At 40.9% G+C, this 7703-nt stretch overlaps 1 protein-coding gene across 2 annotated transcripts in view; it reads right to left on the reverse strand.

Moving 5' to 3' along the window:
- sdhaf2 (succinate dehydrogenase complex assembly factor 2) overlaps positions 1 to 7703 on the reverse strand; it is a 487549-nt gene that overhangs the window by 155611 nt on the left and 324235 nt on the right. The window lies entirely within an intron of this gene.

The following is a 7703-nucleotide window of genomic DNA, read 5'->3' on the forward strand; positions in this document are numbered from 1 at the left end:
GTGGTTGAGTGTCCGTCCAGGGAGAGGGGAAGTGGTAAGGATTCATCCCTGGGTGACAGTTAGGTGTAACAGCTGTTTCTTGTTGCAGTAATCCAGGAAGAGCGATAAGAAGAGCCCGTTAGTGTGTTTGAAGAAAGCTACCTATGAGTCATTATTGTGTGTGAATAAAGAGTTGAACTTACTTGAACCTCGCTTCCTCCTTACCGTACTGACCAGTCCTACTACAGTGGTGCCGAAAACCCGGGACATCTGAGGAAGCTAGTATGTCGTCATGGAGTCCTCGCCATTGGCCGAAGTAATCCAATCCCTTGCCAGCATGCATCAGGCATAACATCAGGCCCTGCTTGAGCTACATCGAGAGCAAGATCAACGTTTCCAGGCGATTCTCCAAGCTCAAGCGGAGGACCAGCAGGCATTCCGGAGCTTACTACACCAGGGGGAAGACCCGGCCACAACCCTGGACCCAGCAATCTCCTTGCCTCCAGTCACCCTTATGAAAATGGGCCCGCAGGATGAACCGGAGGCATTCCTCAAACTGTTTGAGCAGATGGCGGAGGTGTGGAAATGGCTGAAGGATCAGTGAGTGGCACGCCTCCTTCCGCTGTTTTCCATGGAAGCCCAGCTTGTGGCCCAACACCTGCTTGCCACGAAACTCCTGGTGTATGAGGACTTAAAGAAAGCCATCATGCAATGGGTCTTTCACAGCCCTGAGCAACAATGACAACACATCTGTTCACTGATGTTGAGCGTGCGTGGCCACCTGTTTGCGTTCGCCCAACAGCTCCGTGATGCCTTCTGGAAGTGGCTGCTGACGGAGGAGCGTGACACAGAGGGAGTCGTCAATCTGGTGGTGCTGGAGCAGTTTGTCCTTCATCTGCCGACCGGAACAGCAGAGTGGGTCCAGTGCCACCACCCGTCGTCGCTGGAAGAGGCCATCCAGCTGGCTGAGGACCATATGGCGGCGTTCCTGGGGGCCAGAGCAGCCCTCGTTTTCTCTTCCTCCTCACTCTCTCTCTCGCTCCCTCTCTCTCACTCCCTCTCTATTCTGGTGGATTACACAACGCGATATCCAGAAGCAGTGCCTCTGCACAACATCTCAGCATGCAGTGTTGCGGAGGCACTCTTCAGAATTATCTCCCGAGTGGGGATTCTGAAAGAAATCCTCACTGATCAAATCAATACTTTTATGTCATGTACACTATGTCATATTTAGCAGAAAGCTGCCCATTTTATAGCAGCAATGTGTTGGAGCTCTTCACACATGCAAAAGAACTCTGAATGAGCCCTGTGAGACTTGAGGCCTCTGTTACCTGCTAAAAATGATATCTGGGGCCATAGTTGTACCCGCCCCTCCTCATCAGCATGATGCCAAACAGTAGCTTGATCATGCTGCCAACTCTCGGCAATGCCAGACTCTTAGGCAGCTTAGGCAGCACTGAGAATATGGATGTCTGTAACAGTTCAAGGATGAGCAAGGAGGAGGCGGGAACCAGCTGAACAGTCAACATAAAGTTTAATGATATAAATGAACTTAAAACAACATAAAACATAAAGACACAGACACACACAACGCAGCCACATGCGTCTCTCTCTCTCTCTCTCTCTCTCTCGAACTGGTATCTCCGGCTCCCCTTTATCTCGCTCTCCCGCTGATCAGCTGATTCAGCGCCAGCCATGCACCCTCACGGCCTGGTGACGCCCTCCTCCTCATCACAGACAGTACCTGTCTAGCTACTATCGTAGCTTTGTACCTAATTATTCGGCTGTCACCAGTTCGCTGACTGATCTTACTAAAATGGCTGCACCAGATCCGGTCCAGTGGATGGATCAGTGTCAAAAGGCATTTATGCAGGTGAAAGCTGTACTTTGTGGCGGGCCGCTTCTACATCCACCCGACTTCTCTCTCCCTTTCATTTTACAGACGGACGCTTCAGACAGGGTTTGGGGGCAGTGTTCTCACAGGTGGTGGAGAGGAAGGAATGGCCAGTGATGTACATTAGTTGGAAGCTCTTTGAGAGAGACTAAGTACAGCACCGTGGAGAAGGAATGCTTGACCATCAAATGGGCCATCCTCACTATCCATTACTACCTGTTGGAGTGGGCCTTCACCCTCTGTTCAGATCACGCCCCGCTCGAGTGGCTCCATGGCATGAAGGATGCTAACACGCGGATCACCCATTGGTATCTGGCGTTACAGTCTTTTAAGTTCAAGGTGGTCCACAGGCCAGTGGCGCAGATGGCTGTCACGGATTTCCTCTCCAGAAATGGGGGGAGAGTGGTGGGCAGGCCGGATGGCTCCCTGGCCTGAGTCAGGCGGTGGGGATGTGTGCCGAGGGCATGGTTGAGTGTCCATCCAGGGAGAGGGGAAGCGGTAATTATTCATCCCTAGATGACAATTAGGTCTAACAGCTGTTTCTTGTTGCAGTAATCTGGGAAGAGCGATAAGAGGAGCCCATGCCAGAGCCCAGGGAGGGAGAGAGTGATGCACAGCAGTACGGCGCATTAGTATATTTGAAGAAAGTTACCTATGAGTCATTATTGTGTGTGAATAACGAGTTGAACTTACTTGAACCTCACTTCTTCTTTCCCATACTGACCAGTCCTACAACAAAGAGATTGCTGAAATCACTGGAGTTGGGTTAAGAACTGTCCACTGCATTATTAAAACCTGGATGGATAGTGGTGAACCGTCAGCTTCGCGGAAGAAATGTGGTTGGAAAAAAATCTTGAATGATCGTAATCGGAGATCACTAAAACGCTTGAAGTCACATTGTAAAAAATCGACAGAAGAACTCACGGCTATGTTTAATAGTGAAAGTAAGAGCATTTCCACACAAACAATGTGACGAGAATTTACAGGACTGGGACTAGACAGCTGTGTGGCCACAAGAAAACCACTTGTTAGTGAGGCTAATCTGAAAAATTCAACTTTCAGTTTGCTAGGGAGCATAAAACTGTCGAGCAATGGAAAAAGGTCATGTGGTCTGATGTGTCCAGATTTACCCTATTCCAAAGCGATTGGCGCATCAGTGAATGAAGCGATGCACCCGTCATGCAAATTGGCCACTGTACAAGCCTCTGGAGGCAGTGTTATGATCTGGGGTTGCTTCAGTTGTTCAGGTCTAGGCTCAGCAACTTTATGCAGCAATAAAATGAAGTCAGCTGACTACCTGAATGTATGGATTTTTTCTTCCCTGACAGCATGGGCATATTCCAGGACAACAATACCAAGATTTATCATGCTCAAATTGTGAAAGAGTGGTTCAGGGAGCATGAGGAATAATTTTCACACATGAATTGGCCTCCACAGAGTCCTGACCTTAACCCCATTGAAAGTCTTTGGGATGTGCTGAGAAGACTTTACAGAGTGGTTCGACTCTCCCGTCATCAATACAAGATCTCGACCAAAACTTAATGCAACTCTGAATGGAAATAAATGTTGTGATGTTGCATAAGGTTGTCGAAACAAAGCCACGACGAATGTGCGCCGTTATCAAAGCAAAATATTAGAGTATGCAAGTTTTTTTTTTTGGCCAGGCAGTGTATATAATGAAATTAATGAAGAAATTATGTTCTTAGGACAAGGGTTTTTTCATAAATATCACACATTTGATTTTATACTATTGATGAATTACTATTTCTGTTTGCCAAAACAATGGTTTTATATTTTTGTATTTTAATTGATTTACGGTTTACATTCTATTTAACTGCAGATTCTATTGTGACACCTTCTTACCTACCTCATATGGTGTGCCAATATGCCTCACTATTGGGGCATGTTGCCATTAAAGGGAACATCTCTATCTTTTTTTCCCAGGCAATAATGGTGAAACTGTTCAATAGCTTTTATGTGGTCAAAACCAGGTTTGTGGCTATACAGAATTTACTTTTTAAAATAAACCTTCTCTCAGACATATATTCACTGGCATAAAAAGTGTAATAATTAGCCGCATATCTCTTCCCCATATACATTAAATATTAATCTAGACATAATAATTAAATCAATGAAAATCTGTTAAGTTAAAGTTTGCTCATAAAATTGCAAATACTTGATCTTCTGGTCAGTTTTTCATCTATTTTCAATTAATAATGTCAAGTAGCTTTGTGAGTGCGAGTTCGGTAAAGGTGTGAAATGGTCTGTCTCTTTGAAAGATTTGATTTAAAATGATTGTCTAGAGCAGGAAGTAAAATGACTGATTTACATAAACAGAGCTTAATATAAATATAGGTTATGAGAATCAGTCTGGTGTATATGTGTGTTGTAAGTGGACGTGGGTAGGCAGGCTTGTGTTTAAAGAATCGGTTCAACGTCATGCTTTGGAATCTTCAGAATAGTGAAAATTGGAACTGATCAGCAGGGCGCTGCCCACTTACCACAACTGCTCAGACATAGAGCTAGTCAGTCTTTCCAAACATTAGCATTAGAGGGAAAAAAAATTGAGGTCAAAATTACTATTTTTTTTTTTTCAATGCCAGACCAGACTCTAAAATGTAACATCAATATACTGTATATGGAGCATGTAGACCTTTTGACCAAAATTATCCTGGTCCTAAGCCTTTATTACTGCATTTTTTATTCACATCTCTGTTAAAATGACTAGCTTAAACAGCATGCATTTGCCATGCTGGTCTAAACTGGTTAATGCTAGCAAGTGCTGGTTTGGTGATGATCTAGCATAGCTTTGCTTTTCACCAGCAAAACTAGCTGGTGAATTTGGCTGACCAGCATGGTCTTTCAGGTGAAACTGGTTAAGCTAGATGAGAAGCCTGGCGGGGACACCAGCATCCCATGCTGGGTTACAAGCACACAAAACACAACATAAGCTGGTCTTTTCAGGAATAACATCCTCTATTTCCTCTATTTATAGAGTGGTGATCTGCTTGTCTTTTCCTTATGTGGTTAAATTAGAATACTGTGTAGATAACAAGGCCTTCCGTTGAGTTTCACTGAACTCCCTCTGCTGGTGATGAGAGATGTTTTTTGTTTTTTTTTAATCAAGTCTGTTTTGTCTCCCTAGTGACAGTATTGGTGAGCCTCACGTATTGCAATGTTTAGAATAGTATACTCCCACATTCTTACTATTTCTCCAGTATACTGTATCTATACTGTGAACAGCAATTTTTCTGCATACCCGGATGATCTACTACATTTGTCAAAATGTGTGGTATACAACCAAAGCACACTGCACAGACTACTGCATCCCACAATATGTACTTAACACATTATTGTTCAGTACATTACATATTGTATAGATTTTTTTTTTCTCACAAGTTTCCAAAACCCACATCATGTTAAATACTCCTGGTGACATTTTTCTTAATTAATTAACATTAAATGCATTCCCACTGGCCCTGTGCACAGTGCAGTTTTTCTTTATGCAACACGTATGCATTTTTTGCAAGCACAAATCCTCAGTTTGTTACCCATCCAGTTAATGTAAAATTGTTTATTTGCTCAAACAGCTGTCCATGGAAAATTGAGTTTTGCCTGAAAAAAGTTTTAGTTACACACTTACTCACATTTAATCACTTTCATGATACCATACCATCCCCAGATGTGCATGACTTTCCTTCTTCTGCTGAACACAAACAAACGTTTTTAGAAGAATATTTCAGCTCTGTAGGTCCATACAATGCAAGTGAATGGTGACCAGAACTTTCAAGCTCCAAAAAGCACATAAAGGTATCATAAAAGTAACCCATATTACTCCTGTGGTTAAATCCATGTCTTCAGAAGCGATATGATAGGTGTTGGTGAGAAAAACATCAACATTTAAGTTCTTTTGTACTATTAATTTCCACTTTCATGAAAATGAAAGTGAAAGTAGGGATTTATAGTAAAAAAAAAACAAAAAACAAAAAAAAAAAAAAAAAGGATTGAAATATTGATCTGTTCCTCACCCAAAGTGATTGCATCGCTTCAGAAGACATGGATTTAAACAGTGGAGCAATATTGATTGCTTGTATGCTACCTCTATATGCGTTTAGAGCTTGAAAGGTCTGGTCACCATTCACTTGCATTGTATGGACCTACAGAGCTGAGATATTCTTCTAAAAATCTTCATTTGTGTTCAGCAGAAGAAAGAAAGTCATCTGGGATGTCATGAAAGTGAGTAAATAATGAGAGAATTTTGTTTTTTTAGTGAACTATCCCTTTAAGCTAATAAGAAACCACTCACCATGACATACAATGCAATATCGGAAACTGCAGCTCTCTCTAGTGGAAGTTACTTATAATAACAAATGGAACAGCTCATCTTGTTTATACAAGTCAACATTTGTCAAGCGTCCAACCATGTTAGTTTAGCCAACAGACAGACAAACAAAACTCAGTGGCCTAATGTTACACAACAAAGATCAAATCTGATAAGAAAATTGATGCATGGAGAGTCGGCCTTCAATGAAAAGAGTCTGACAACAATGAGTAATGAATCAATTACTTGGTGAAATACAGAAAATAATAGGATGAGATCTCTTATGAATGGAATAATATCAGGATTAAAGAAGAAAAAGCAGGCAATAAAATAAGAGATTTTATTGCATTTAAATGGATGTAATACAATGAATATCATCCAATAAGCAAAAAATAAATAAATAAATAAAAAATAAAAATAAAATACAAAATAAAATAAAATAAAATAAATTCCATTAATTCTTACTTTATTATAAAGTGAAGCCATGCCAGACTGTACCCGTTGTATATCTACAACCCTAAAGTTTGTGAGTTGGGAATACCAAAGCTTTATTAGCATTGATTTAGGCCAATTTGTTTACGACTTAAAGCTTAGACACTTTTATTAGAGGCTTTAACCAATTCTTGTCTTGTAAGACCTGCCATGTCTTAAGAAAACAGTGAAACAGTATAGCAGAAAGTATATATAGAACGGTGGTGTCTATAAAAATTAGAGATTTTTAATGCGTTTATATGGATTGTATCTATATTTATTAAATTGTATTTTATTTATTTATTTATTTATAATTGTATTTAATTATTAATATGAATATTGGAGATATGAAGATACCATATCTTGAATGAAGGTACATATGCCTGAATGTTTATACATCTGACATGTACCATTCTTTGTCTTTTCTTTTTAAGTAATCTCTGAACATACAAGGGTTCAACTAATTCATTTTCAAATCAAAAGACACAAGTCACATACCTTTGAGTAATAATACTACAACACATAAATCAATAAGTAAGGAAGTTGTGCTTGAGATCTAGCACCCTGAGGGGGACAGACCCAAAAAACACCCGGATGTGTGGCAATAACAAATTATTTAATATTCATGACTTACCAAGCAACGTCCGCATAGTCTAGTTAATATTCATAAGACAAGCCTTCGCCTTTGGAAGAAATTAAGCAAAGTCTATGTATCAAGTCAGTCCACTATCGGCCATGTTTGGAACGCTCTCGGGAGGCTATTTCCAGTCACGCCATTGCAGCTCCTATGTACTTGAATGGGAAAAGACCGAAATCTCCTAAAATTGGTCAATGTTACGAACAAAGCACATATTTCAAATCAGCAGTAAAATCTGACAACACTAGTATCATAAATCATAAATAGTATCATGTGCTTCTTTACCTCAGATAACGCTAAACAACGCAATTGTCTTTGCTTGTATAGCAAATGCGCATGCACGTTGTCGAGTTGATTGACAGGCGATGTCTGTATCTAAAAGGTGATTGGCTCTTTTACCT

The sequence above is a fragment of the Myxocyprinus asiaticus genome, chromosome 2, assembly GCF_019703515.2.
Source record: "Myxocyprinus asiaticus isolate MX2 ecotype Aquarium Trade chromosome 2, UBuf_Myxa_2, whole genome shotgun sequence".
Classification (NCBI taxonomy): Eukaryota; Metazoa; Chordata; class Actinopteri; order Cypriniformes; family Catostomidae; genus Myxocyprinus; species Myxocyprinus asiaticus.